The 14,709-nt window shown below is 43.0% G+C and overlaps 1 protein-coding gene across 1 annotated transcript in view; it reads left to right on the top strand.

Annotated features, from left to right (window-relative positions):
* Positions 1 to 14,709, top strand: part of MAGI1 (membrane associated guanylate kinase, WW and PDZ domain containing 1) — a 496,147-nt gene that overhangs the window by 14,220 nt on the left and 467,218 nt on the right. The window lies entirely within an intron of this gene.

Below are 14,709 nucleotides of genomic sequence, written 5' to 3' on the forward strand. Positions count from 1 at the left end.
GGAGCAGATATAAAAAAGGAGCTTTGTGAACCTCCTGTGACACTGTATAATCTTTCCATAATAGATACAGAGCTGGAGTGCTAAGTCCTAGTAATTTTCTCCCTCTTTCTTTGGTTTCTGTAAGTATGTGTGTGAGAGGCACAGAACTGCTCTGAGCAGGGTTACAAGACATGCTTTTCAGAATCCCGGTGCTCACGGGTGTCTTGTCTATGCTAGAGCTCCCTTGGTGATGCTGCAAAGGTGTTGGTAGTGCAGGGAATCTACAGCCCCGTCAAAGTATGGACCATACGTAGAATCCAGGAGTAGAAGAAAATGTCGCAGCAGTGCCTATCCCAAGTATTCAGAAATCATGAGTCTGACCCCTCCCCCTAACCTTCCACAGGAGATTATAAAAATTGAGTTCTTTTTATTCAGTGTTTGAAAACCTGAATCCTAAAGGCTCAAACTTTTTTCTCTGCAGCAATGAGTGCTAGAAACTTTTGGAAGGAAGGGTGAGATGTTGATATGACTCCAAGAGTTGAGGGTTTTGAGAGAGACGAAATATCACAAGATCCACAATCAATGGCAGAAGTTGGCCACCCTGAAGCTGAAGCATTATTTAAAAAATGCGAGGAAATCAAAAACACTTATGAACAAGCAAGCGTTTGGGCCGTGGGTTGAGAACCACTGGTATAATCAGCACACAGCTGTGGCCCATGTGACATCCTCAGGGCCATACAGGTAGTATATATATCGTGTGGATGCAGCCGCGGCCCACGATGGAAAATAGGTTGCGAACCACTGGTTTACACCCATATTACTTCGTATTGAGACTTGGGTGGTCCCCGGTCCTTTAAAGACATTTCAATACTGTACTTGCACGTGGGATTGTCTTGGCAAAACAGCTTTAATAACACTTGGCCTGTAAGTAATCTAAAGGAACACATGACTTTTAAAAGGCTGCACACGCATTAGACTTCAGTCGCTTTAAACGAAGCTGACATTGTAAGCAGAGTTACGTGGCATAGTGCAGCTTGGTGTTAAAACCAGTTTCACATTCTTTCTCACTGGTGCTATCCGGCAACTGCTAGTGAGACCTTTTTATGATTCTTGTGAGTCATTACTGAGAGCACACCTATAAACATTATCTTTTGACAGGTAACGTGTGTGCATAGGGAAGTTAGTCTCTGGAGTTTTAGAGGCCATAAAGTTAAATGTAATTATGTAATGGCAAACTTAGATGAAAGGTGAATTGTAACAGCTGATTTGATTTGAGGGTTGTGGTGTGGGAATGAAGAGGGGGTGAAGTCATACTGAACGTTCTCGGGCGGGGGAGGGGTTAAATTTGTATTACAGTAGCAGCGAGAGGTCCCAACCACAATCGGGACCCCCTGGTGTTAGGTGCTATGCACACACATAGTAAGAGTCAATCCTTGACTTGAGAGTTCACTACAGTAGAACCTCAGAGTTACGGACACCTTGAGAATGGAGGTTGTTCGTAACTCTGAAATGTTCGTACGTCTGAACAAAACATTGTTTGTTCTTTCAAAAGTTTACAACTGAACATCGACTTCATACAGCTTTGAAACTTTACTATGCAGAAGAGAAATGCTGCGCTTGCCAGGGTGGATAAAAATCAATGGTGTGTGGGGTTTTTTTTTTTTAAATAAAAAAATTGGATTTTTTTGATTAAAATGCTTTTTGAGGAAAAAATCTATTTAAAGATAGATACATTATAGCTCAAAGATATCTCATCATGGAATAGGGATTATTAATTCTATAGTATGAGACAATATATTCATGGTTTTGTAAATGAGTTCCAATAGTTCATGGATTAGGGACCCAATTTTATGGGGTTCCAGAGGCTTCTGTATAGATTATTTAAGTTAATCTTTCTATCTACCCAATGGGACTCAGTGCTCAGTCTAGAAAATACTATCAGAGATGCTTAGTTTTGCAGTTCTCAAACTGTGGATTTGTCTCTTCAGAGGTAACATGATTGTTAACAGCAAAAATATTGTTAAATAAATAATATATAGAGGTGAGAAATAACAGACCTCAACTCTATTGTCCCTCTGCAAATTTGTGTACACAGAGTCAATCCCTTACTTCCCTCTAAAAGAGCAAAGTTTCAAAAAGTTCAACGAATAGAAGCTTGTTGGGGGCGGAATAGATCTAGACAAGGAGAAGAAGTCTGGAGATAAATGTGAGAAGCGAGGGACATGTTTTTTTGTTAAAATATTATAGGTTTTGCTGTTGAAGAAAAAAATTCAGAATACTTAATGTTGTTGTTTTAGTTAAATAAAACAATTTAAATGTCTGTCTGGTGGTGATCTCCTCCTAATACAGCATGGCAAGAAAATCCTACAAATATTAATGATTAACCTGTTGAACTGGAGATAGTTCACCTCCCAATGACGTCATAAATATCTGTTTCAATTACCTTTGGTAAATGAAATAACCAAACAATCATTCATTTTCTGAGATAGCTGTAAAACTAATCTGAAAAGTTTTCAAAATAAATCACGGTTTAAAAATGTATAGTGTGTACTTTCTAAAAGTGAAACCTACATCTATCTCTGGGTTGTGAAGAATATGTATTAAGGTTATAACAACCACCAAGAATGCACTTTTATGTAGAAAACCATGATTAAATCGAGTCTTCCTGACCAGGGCCGGCTCTAGGATTTTTGCTGCCTAAAGCAAAAACAATTTTGGCCGCCCCCCTCTTTTTTAATTACCCCGGCCCCGCCTCAACTCCGCCCCTTCCCCAAATCCCCAGCCCTGCCTCCTCCCCCCCAGGCTCTCAAGCCTAGGAGGGAGGGAGGGAGGGGAAGATCCCGAGCGGCCGCGGTGCGCGAAACAGCCATTTTGCGCGCCGCTGCTCTCCCTCCCTCCCAGGTTTGAGAGCCTGGGAGGGAGGGGGAGACTCCGAGTGGCCGCGGCGCGGGCGCCGCTTCTCCCCCTCCCTCCCAGGCTCTCAAGCCTGGGAGGGAGGGGGAGCAGCGGCACGCGAAACAGCTGTTTCGCGCGCCACGGCCGCTCGGGATCTCCCCCTCCCTCCCAGGTTTGAGAGTCTGGGAGGGAGGGGGAGACCCCGAGCGGCCGCAGCGCGCGAAACAGCTGATTCACGCGCCGCTGCTCCCCCTTGAGAGCCTGGGAGGGAGGGCGAGTAGCGGTGCGCGAATCAGCTGTTTCGCGCGCTGTGGCAGCAGCAGCGGAGGTGAGTTAGGGCGGCCGGGGCACATTTTTAGGGGCGGCATTCTGGCGCCGGCCATGCCACCCCTAAAAATGTGCCGCCCCAAGCACCAGCTTGTTTTGCTGGTGCCTAGAGCCGGCCCTGTTCCTGACTAGTGATTTGACTTGAATCAAATCCACCCTGCTGCATACCCTCTTATTTTTTTAGTAGTTTACGTTTAACACAGTGCTGTACTGTATTTACTTTGTGTGTGTGTGTGTGTGTGTGTGTGTGTGCTACTGCCTGATTGTGTACTTCTGGTTGCAAATGAGGTGTGTGGTTGACTGGTCAGTTCATAACTCTTGTGTTCGTAATTCTGAGGTTCTATGGTACCTAAATAGACAATGAAGACCATCGCTGAAAGAAGGGAGGTGATGTTATCCCAGTCTTTTAGATGGGGAAAAATGAGACCGAGGTTAAGTGACTTGACCAAGAAGCCTGTGGCAGAGCCAGGAATCCACATATCCTGACTCCCAGTCCGGTGCCTTAACCATGGGACATGTTGTCCAATGTACTTGAATATGCTTAAAATATATAAAGCAGTGACCTAAATGGACTCTGCTCCTCCCCATCCTTATGCTCCCCTATTCAGTTAGAGGTTTCCCACTTGATCTTTGTCCTTTTAAACATAACATTTTTCACTGCATGTTTGTACTATTTACTGGGAAAATGTTCCAGTTCTAGGATCTTGTTTGTAGAAGAGTCTTTCAAGGATGCTGCAGTTTTTTATTTTATTATTTTTCCTCTTGAATTTAATAGATCTTGTCGTATGCACTGATAGATTAGTAGATATATCTTAAAGGTCCTAAACTCTGTCCTTGTTTACCTAGTTCTAATCCTAGCTATATTACGTTGACATCTTGGTCATGTCATAAATTAGTAAGCAGTGAATACATGAAGTCTGATCCTGCAAAGACGTTAAGTGTGAGGATAGTCCCATTGAACTCAATGGGATTACTAGTGTTTAAAATTAAACATGTGCTAATACTTTATAGAGTCTCTTTGGGTGGAAGAGGTGCTTTAAGCACTGTGCAGGAATGTATAGTTTTTATGAGAATGTTGCTGTTTGCAGAATAGTTGATCAAGATGTCACAACCGCTAAGACTTTGTTTACATGGAAAAAGTGGCACTGCTTTGACTTAAACTAAGTTGGTTTTAAAGAGATTTAACTGGTGCAAAACCCTGCATAGAGACGTGTAATGTGGCTTAAGCTAAAGTGAAACAAGCCACTCTTATGTCTGCTGAACAAAAAGTGGATATAGATCATAGCAAAGTAGCTGAGAGAAATACAGATCTCCAGGGTTAGTCTAAGGACTGCAGAACAGGTGCTAGTACATCAGGAAATATGACACACTATAACCATTGTTTGCTCCATAACAATACAATAACTATGACAATAGCGACTCTTGTACATTAGTCCCTTTTTTGTTCCCGGAGGAAGCAGTCGAAACATAACAAAATGTTGGCTACTTGACTAGCTTGTCACGGTGAGTGATTCTTTGTTTTCTCCCTGTATCTCTGTGCTTGGTGTTTTTCTCTCATTTGTTATAACCTCATCTGTATTGGTGGCAGCCATCATGGTGTCTTACCTCGGGCTGGGAATACAGTATTTATTTTCCCAGTGTTAACTGCAGCGCTGCTTCTGAATTGGCACAAAATGTTGTATCAGCTGTATGGTTCGAATCTTGTTCTTGGAAGATGTTTAGTTCAATTTTATAAAGCAATCTTTGAGCTATCTGCAGATTCTTCCCTCTGCCCCATGTACCCCAGCCTCCCCCCCCACACCCCCCTTATGGAAAGTTTCTACGAAATGTACCAGCAAATGAAAATTTTCCATAGGGTTTTTGAACAGACCTACCAAACTTAATAGAAAATTCTGTTCCTGCAGTAGAATTCTGCAGGGTTTTGGAAATATCCCATAGAGTACTGCCACCTGACCACGGCTAGGCAGGCGGAGAACTGAGACTACTGCTTGGTATGCAAAAACACACTCCTTTTATTGTTAATTTTATGGTGCCCTTTCCCCTTCTCTGTTTTAGCCACCTGCTATGACTTGTCATAAGCCTGTATTGTAAGTTCTCTTGTGCATGGGTCCCTGGTCCTTGATTGGGTCCCAGGTAATAAAATAATAAAGATGGAAGTGTGATGGCATCCCCACACGTTAATCTGGGGATCCCCGCTTTGGAGTTTCTAAGATACTTTGGTTTTCCAAGTGTTCAAAACATGTATCTGCTAAATCCTTAGGGTGAAATTCTGCCCCATTGTAGCTGATGTGAGTTTGGCCATTGATATCACTGGAGCCAGGATTTTACCATAACCTCTAACCTGTGTGTGCAAAATGGTTGTCTATTCTTGGGACCCTGGTGTCGGCTTTTATTTGTTCAGTTTTGAATCTCGCCTCTCTAGATCTTGAGTAAACACCTCACTTGTCGGAGTAGCATTTCCTTTCTTCAGCTTCTCAAGGAGATAGGGTCTAGAGGCTTTGGATTGACTGCCTTGCTCACCAGTCCTGCTACCTGTGATGGTTGTAACCCATCGTTATGGGATCACAGAACAACCTTATTTAACAGGGAAAGATGAGACTGGCCTTTCCCCTCCCCACCCCTTTAGTTTCATAAGAATTCATGAAGGAAAACATTATGGCTGCCAATGTAGTTGATCTTTCTGCGTCAAGGGAACCAGTTGCAATACAGCGATCTTCTTAGAACATTTAGCCTGCAGTGAAGCTGGGAATGAACCACGTTTTAACAGTACCCGAAAGCATGTGGCAGACTTAATGACTCCCCCCTCCCCAAGGATATAGAATAGCTTATGTGAAACTCACAGCCATATTTTTCTGGTGTAGAATGCTGATTTATGCATTTAGCTGAGATTTAGGGTCTGCTTAAGTTCATTAAGCTAAACCTCAGGAGAGGTTTGAAAATGCCAAGTCTGGGAGCATATCTGTGCTCTGACTTCTCTTGAGTTTAAAAACGTCTCTTAAAATGCTAATTTATATACTCTACACACAGTCTGTATTACCAAGCCCAAGCATTCAGAAATCATGAGACTGGTTTAAAAGCCAGGAGATTTTAAATAAATAAATAAATATTGGTTCTTTTTAATTGCCTTTTTGGTTTTTTAAGCCTTTAGAGCACCCTTAAATTGTGTGTTTCAAGCTTTTCTCCACTACCAAGAGGGTAAGAAACCTTTTTTTTTAAATTTTTAAATGAAGGATGAGATTATCATATAATTTACTTCCCGGAGCTGGGGGTTTAAGGAAGATGCCAGATGTCATGAGATTTATAATAAAGTTGCAATAGTTGACAATAATGGTCTTGCAAGCCATATGCATGCAGAGCACATATAAACCTTACCAGCGGAGAAGCTACCACAGGGGACTATTCAATAAGTGCACATGAAGGAATATCTGAAGGTGGGTTTCTGTGAATTTTTTCTTAAAGGATCATTCAGAACCCCTCAAGAACAAGACACATTTGGTGATAAAAAGCTAGAAGTGCCTCCATATTATTGGGATTCCCGGACATTTTGTGCAGGGATCAAGTTAGATGATTAAAAATTGAGATATATTTAAGCTTCACCTACAGTACTGGGGTAGTTAGTGGTTCTGCTAAAATGACCAGCAGTTGAGTAGCTACCACTATTGATCTGTTTAAATTGTCATCCATCATTTGGTTGAGCAGCATTCTGAGACGAAGGAGTCCAGTTCACTCTGCTTTCAGGCCCATCTATGCTAGGGAATTTGAGCAATTGGCAGGTGGCCTAACATAGAGAAGGGTCCTGCGGCTTCTGGCTTAAATCTGCTCTGACAATGCTGGACGTTGCCAGAAACTTGTCTACACTAGGGCTTCCAATGTGCAATTGAACCAGTAGTAGCAGCAATGAGGAATATTTTTGCTCTATTTCACTAGTGTAAATAAGGCCTTAGAATGATTGTGAATGCAGCTAGCTAGCCTGAGACAAACACTGCACCAATTTTACATTCAGACGACTTTCTTTGCAATCCTAAGAACTGGAAACATTTGTTTTAAAAGTGAAAGCTCAAATTCTGCAGAAGAGAAGTGCTCAGTCATTAACCTGTTGCTGGATGATCTTTCATATGCTATGTCTCGTAATATCTTCTAGGCACAATGGGTTGTATTAAGTTCTAACTTTTGGGCCTTTGGAGAAAACTACAACATTTCTAAAGGATTTTTCTGTCACTAGATAAATGATAAATATCTGCACCTTTTAATTTGAGTTTGTCCAACTCTTCTGCCTGGAATTTAGATTAAAAATAGAGTAGGGTGTTGTGGTGGAGTGGATGTCCTTTTCCATCTTCAAACTTGGCACTTCCCCCTAATAGGTTAAGTCAAACTTTGAACAACATTTCAAAGTCTTGCCTTATGGCTTAAATATAAATATCCTTTATATAAAGGGCCATGAGTGGTATTTGAGTATTGCATGCAGCAACTCTAGCAGGAAGTTGTTTAACTTGTCTAAATCTCTCTCTCGCTCCAGAGCTGCTATCGAAAATGACAAATTGCTCAAAGCAGTTTCCATGTTCGTCTTTAAAAAATTCAGCTTCTTTCCATCCAGAACACGTGGAAGGCATTTGTGCACTTGACTTAGTGTTTCTCTGTCCTCAGGCTCACACTTAGTGGTTTCTGACTTCATGTAATTTTCACACACAGCTGCTCCTGTTTGTTCCCCTGAATTTTCTATTACACTTTTAAAAAAATAAAATAAAAAGTGTAGTGTAGACATTAAAAGTCAAATTTCTATATGGTTCATTCTTTGGGAACCATAGGGAAAAGACAGCACAGAATTTCAAGGTCCGCAGTGTTCAGATGTGATGCTCAGAGTGTTAGGAAATCTATAATTTAAGCTGAGAAATCTGTGTATACGCCCGAATAGTCATAATGTCCTTTTAAAACATTTAAGTGATAAATGGTGTTAATGCTTCTGAAAATGGCAACGATTCTTTTGCCTAAATGTTTTCAGTTATTACCTGAAAGTTACCACTTACCAGAACTATATTTATTTGGACAGATACAATATGCAAAGCAATATAGGTTGACATGATTATTGTAATGATAAAATCTACTGTTTAAAAGGTTTAAAAATATATATATATTTCCAGACATGCACTTACCCTGCTGTCTGATCTTCAACAACCTGCTTCCCTTTCTTGTGCCTGTTTCCTCTCTCACTCTTGTCTTGTCTCTACATTTCAAGCTTTTGGGGACTCTATCACTATATGTATGTACAGTACCTAGCACCCCGGTGCTTGAAAGGCAGTGGTGGTGGGTGGAGAGGATTTAGTGTGGCCTAGTGTATAAAGCAGTGAACTGGGACTCGAGACACCAGCGTTCCATTCTTGGCTCTGCCACTGGTCTACTGGGCAAGTCATTGTCTCTTTCTGCCTCAGTTTCCCCTTTTGTACAACAGGGATAATGATGCCGACCTCTTTGTACAGGGCTTTGAGATCTGGGATGAAAAGGGTTATATAAGCGTTAAGCATTAATTAAAGCAGCATATTACGTGATCTGCATCCACTTAGGGATGGATTATAAAGCCCACCTTTCTAGGGTCACTGAAAGAACCAAGGCCATGGTGTGAGTGAGAATACAGTGATAAATCAGGTATATATTACACTTATGGTGAAAGGAGTCTGATTGTAATGGGGGAATCAGGCTGCTTGTCATTCATTTCAGGCGGTATGAATTTTGCTTGTATATTCCTTTTGCATAAATGCCATGTGGGTTATTTTTAAGGGAATTCCTTCACTGTAGACGGGCAGAGGTTGATGTTACTTGTGTGCAGTGTCTTACATTTTCACAGTTCTGTACGAATAGTATTTAATTCACACAGCACACCTGTGAGGGTGCAAAGTAGCAGTGTCTTCCTTGTACCTTGGGGAGAGCACCCCAATTCATCATTGCCTGTATCTTTGTGTTCAGGGGGGTGTAAATGTTCCCTTTGTGATTTGGCTGCATATTTTAGATCCACTGTGCACTCACTGGCACAAGTGCTTGCACAAGGTACAGGACAGGGATGAATTGGGCACCGGGTATCTCGGCCAAAAAAATTCCCAGCAAGCTGGGAGTGGAAGGCTGGGTTATAACTTGAGAGCTGCAGCTTCCAGACCTACTGTAGACAACAGGGAAACGATCCTAATGCTAGCAAGTTCCTGTCCATCTCCCAGTGTACCCGATGCCTGTTGCTAAGTGTAAATCGTCACATCCCTGGTCATGCAGGCAAGGCTATGCTTCGTTGCAGGGTCAAGACCTGAGTTCTCTCCATGTTAATTGCAAGCAGGAGGCCACATGCTGTTCTGAGCTTGCTGGCTACAAACTTGGTTAAAAGTTGTACTTTTGGGCAGGGAGGGCCCACGTGTGAGAAGACGAGGATTTAGATTGTTCTTTTTTCTGACCTCCCAAATGGCGTGAGATTAAAATGAGTAGGCCGTACCTTCTTGTTCCACTTGAAAATGCTTTTGCTCCAGAAGAATGAATACTGAGATAGGCAGCAGTCAAGAGGGAATTTGAGGATGTTCCAGATGCCTCTTCTCTAACTTGAAGGCTTGTTGTGTCCTGGCACGTCTATTTTTACCCATTTCTCTCTTAATATAGTTCTGTTCCTTTAATGTGCCATGAGTCCTTTATTTTTGGCAGGATTGTTCTGATGTGCTAATTGTATCATGTTCAAACTCTCCTTAATGTTAATGAGTAATCCTGGAATCTAAATCACACCGGAATAATATTGCGTTCCATGATGTAGGAATTGTCTGATCAGATCCGCAATCTATCTAGTTCAGTAACCTGTTACAGATCTGGCTAATACAAGATCCTTCAGAGGAAGGTGTAAAGGAATCCTGAATAAGGTTGGTATGAGAGAATCTATTCCAGGGAAAGTTTCCTCCTGATCCCTCCACTTGTTGAAGGCTGGCTTATGCCCAGAAGCATGAGGGTTTTTTAATATGCGATTATGCCTCTGGATATTCTTGTTATCCATATAAACGCCGAATCCTCTTTTGAATGTTGTGAAGCTCAATGATACCAGACCTAAAATATTTTTAATGGATATTAAACCTGTTTTGCTGTCTGTGTGTCTGGCTAATAAAATTAGTGCATGCTGAATACCCCGCAATTACCTATTATGAAACCAACTTCCCCTTTTATATAACAAACCGATAATTGTTTTTGATTTCTCCGTGGACCATGTTTGTGCCTCTCTCTGCTAATACGATGTCCAGCAGCATATGATCAGGAATGGATTGTTTTTGTTGCCCTTCATTTTCACTCTTGTGATTGAAGATGGAGACGGTCTCGCTGTAATGCAGTATTTACTCTGAAAGCACTTCTCATTTCCCCCCCCTCTCCCCCCCAATTGCATTCCAGACGAAAGTGCAGTACTCTGCTCCCGAGCAAAGCACTGAAGTTAATGTTCTACTCGAGGTACAAATTCCTCTTTCCGGATACGAAGGGAGCCCAGTACAGTGCATTTGTTGTAATTTTTTTAGGCCAGGCGAAAGCACTGAATTGTAGGAAAAGTGCCTGTAAAATGTGCAAGCAGCAAGCCGTATCTGAGGCTGGAATAGCTTCCTAAGCAGCACAGTTTATAATAATGGGAAGAAGCCATTAGAGCTGTGCGTGTGTGTGTGTGTGTGAGTGTGACAGCACAAAGATTTTTGTCTTGCTGAGTCCTCCACAAGGTGGGCTCTACTTTTTATATCTGCAGCCATTGTTCCCAGTGCTCCCTGAAAGAGTGGGCATACTGGCCTCTGTATTAAAGCCAGTATTTTCAAAGAAGCTCTGTGCCTATAGTGGAGGACAGACTTTCAGAAGAGTTCAGCTCCCATTTAGGCACCAAAACAAGTGGCTGGATGTTTCTGAAGATCTCAGAATATTGGGTGCTCGTCTCTCTTGAAAAGCTGGTCACTAGTGTCACAAAGTGCACTTTGGAAACTCCAGCTCCAGTTGTGGCTCAAGGCCAGGCTCTCATCTTGAAAATCTGTCCCCACAGGCCTGCCCTGAAACCCAATGAAATGAATGGACATCCTCCCATTCATTTCAGCGGGCTTTGGATCAGTATTAGGCCTTGGCTACACTGGCGCTGTACAGCGCTGCAACTTGCTGCGCTCAGGGGTGTGAAAAAACGCCCCCCCCCCCGAGCGCAGCGCTGTAAAGCGCCAGTGTAATCAGAGCCTGCAGCGCTGCACGCTCGCTCGCAGCGCTGCAAGCTACTCCCCTCGGAGAGGTGGAGTACTTACAGCGCAGTGAGAGCTCCCCGCGGCAGCGCTGGGAAGTCCCGAGTGTAGCCAAGGCCTTAGGGATACCTTTAGATTCTTTGCTACTGTCACTTCAAGTCCCAGCAGGGCCGCCACGGTAGACAGAGTATGAACTCTGCAGGCCTGTGTGGAGCCTACTGGTAGGCAAATTGCAATCAGTGACTGGAATAGTCTCCATTGCCGCGTAGGGGATGTGTGTTTGTTTATAAGGCAGGGTTCAGTGTGGTGGTCCCAGGCATGTATGAGCCAAAGCAGGTAGCATTTTAAGTTTTAAGGAAAACTCTCATAAAATTTTCAGTAGAATGCAAATTGTAGCAAAACGAAAATCTTGGCTAACACCAAACACTAATTTCCTTTGGGGAAATATTCATGGAGCCATTAGGATCCCAGCCCCCACATTGTGCCTCCTTCAAAGATCCCATGTTTTGATTTACCTTTGCCCCATTTTCCACCCTTTATCAGAACTTTTCTGAGCCTCTCTTAGGGGATCGTTGCAGTGTTGAATTGCTACCTCCTCTCCGTTGGTCTATTACCTTTGCAGCTGCTAAAACGCAATGAGATGGGGCTAGGTTCTCAGCTGGTGTAAAAGCATAGCTTCATCCAAGTCTGTGGTGCTACACTAGCCGAGGATCCGGCCGCAAGCGTGCAAAGCCTCTAACTCTGGTTAATTGTATTGGCAGTTGTCACAGAGTGACTCTGGCCTTCTAAGAGAGAAGAGGCCGTGACTGACTTGTGACTGACCAGTTAAACCCCAGTTGGGCGTGCGTGGGCACCTGGGCCCTAGAAGGAAGGAGACAGGGAAAGTCAGAGCCTGAGAGGAGTCAGACGTGGGGTGCAGGAGAGCTTCTCGAGATTGAGACAGAGAGTCAGGGAGCAGCAAGGAAAGGCGGCAGGTGTTGCATGCGAGAGTGTCAGGAGACCCAGCCGAGAGCTGCGTTCGGATGGAAGCTGAGCAGGATCGTTGGTGAGATTGACCAGAGTTGGGGCTCGGTGATGAGCAGGAGGCTCGGGCTTTGGCCTCTAGGAAAAAGAGGAAGATCCAGCTTGGTTGGGAAGCCGAGCCCAGGAGCAAGAGGGTTGTTGCAAGGGAGTGGATCCCCGGAGGAAGGGTGGGACTCTTAGGCAGAGAGGCCTTGAGGACCGGAACGCTGCTGGAGGGGGGAACCTACTGGGCAAAGAGCTGAATGAAGGGCAGCGGGTAGGCTGGTCACACAGGCTGGAGAGTGGGGCCCTGAATCGTGGCAAAAAGAACTGGGAACCAAGTGCTGCTATTGACTCTGGGGTGGGTGATTTGTAGATGATGGCCCGGCAGAGGGGAATGGAAACCTGTTGTGTATCTGTTTTCCTGTGGAAATTGGAGACTGATTCTACTACAAGGTTTTTGGGGAAGTACTGCACGGATGTATGCAAATGCATAACATGCAGAGGCCGGTGCTGTATCAGACACTGAGAGACTACATTCCTTTCACAGGCAGACTGAAAGGGAAACTGAGGCTGAGCGTACCTGTTGTCCTGTGACCTCGTGCTGGAGGGCGCTCGAGGCAGAGTCACCCTACAACAGCAGTGCTTTTAGGTAGACCACTGGACTGGTCCCCCCACACTTTACTGGGTTAAGCTGATTGATATGTTTGATAACTGCACCTTGTTCTTTAGCTCGAAAGCATGAGTGTCTATAACTTGGCTCTGGAGGTTCCCACTTCAGTCCCTGGTGTTGACCAAGATGGTGGCATGTGAGTTCAATATGGCTTCCAAAATTTGAAAATGTGAACTATTGGATAACCGAGAGCTTTCATCTGACCCCACAAGGAAGTGTTTTAAGTGGATGGAAGTAGTGAGTGCCTAAGTATTGCCTTCAGAATTAACAAACAACCTTTATGTAGGTCAGCCTGAGCTACTCTCCTGAATTAAAAGATGCATATAAAATTTATAATGGGTTTTTACTCTGTACTATATGTATTATTTTTTTTTAAGTCAGGAACAAGGTAGTTGTAAGTACAGTATGTAAGTGAACTGTAAAACTTCCATTAACTATATCAAGTAATGGCAATGCACCAATGGTAACCTTATGAAATACAATGTCTTTAAAGTTTACTGCCTCTGCTTTATGAGCCTCAAAACCTTTTGCACTAAGTGAAAGGAAGGCTTTGCTGTAACAGTCCTGTGTCTTACTAGTCTAAGGCTGTCCCCTAAACGCTTAGGACAGTTAGAAGTAAGCCATCAAATGTCTAGATCTTAAATCTGGGAGAAGTTTGGTGTGTGTGTGTCTGGGTGGGTGTGAGAGAGATCTGAATTCTATACAACTCACATAAATAAAAACAACAAAATGACTAATAGAGACTGTTCAAGTAATTTAAGGTGCAATTTTCAAAAGACCTCAAGACCTGCAGTTGGAAGTCAGATTTTTTTCAAGCCTGGGTGCTGAGCTTTTTCTCTAAATCAGCCATTGGGTCGCCAGTGTCAGTCTACCTGTAATTTACAATTGCAATTTATGTATTTATGTGCATTACCATAGCACCTAGAAGCCCTAGGCATGGGCCAGGACCCCACTGTGCAAGGTGCTGTACAAACACAGAACACTTATTCAGGATGTCGCATGCTCCTAAGCAATGAAGTCATTGATGCAAGAGAAGTCAGAAGCTAGAGTGGCTTGTCGCACCCTGTTTAGTTATTTTTCATATTAAAAGTGACCATGACAGAATTCTGAAACAGGATAAAAGCAAACAAAAGATGACTTTAAATCAACCCAGTTTAATATTGCCTTGCATGACCAGGCAAACCCAAGTTAATTCAGAAAGATTCAAACTTGTTAAGGAAAAGTTTGCAAGTAATGGTACTAATACAGCAGGGTTTCCCCCCCTGCATGTAATGTTGAAGGATAAATGAAATATTTTAACTAATTTATAATGAGGTGAGAATTTTTTTTTCTAAATTTCAAAATGAATTTTATTGGGACCTGTAGAACTAAATGATGAATAAAATGAAGAAATAGAACTTACTCTTACTGTTTCAGTAAACAGGGTTGGGAATGGTCTTACGAAGTCTAAGACCTTGGGGCCCGATCCCGTACTCCACGCTGTACAACTGGAAATTTGTTGCAAAGGCTTAATATCTACCTATGTGCAGTGCCAATAACTTGATCTATTGGTTCACAGTGTCAAATATATATTTCTTTAGTGCTTCTGTAACTTGTTGTGCATGTATTGGACTGGTTTTGTGGTTT

This window comes from Emys orbicularis, chromosome 7, assembly GCF_028017835.1.
Source record: "Emys orbicularis isolate rEmyOrb1 chromosome 7, rEmyOrb1.hap1, whole genome shotgun sequence".
Classification (NCBI taxonomy): Eukaryota; Metazoa; Chordata; order Testudines; family Emydidae; genus Emys; species Emys orbicularis.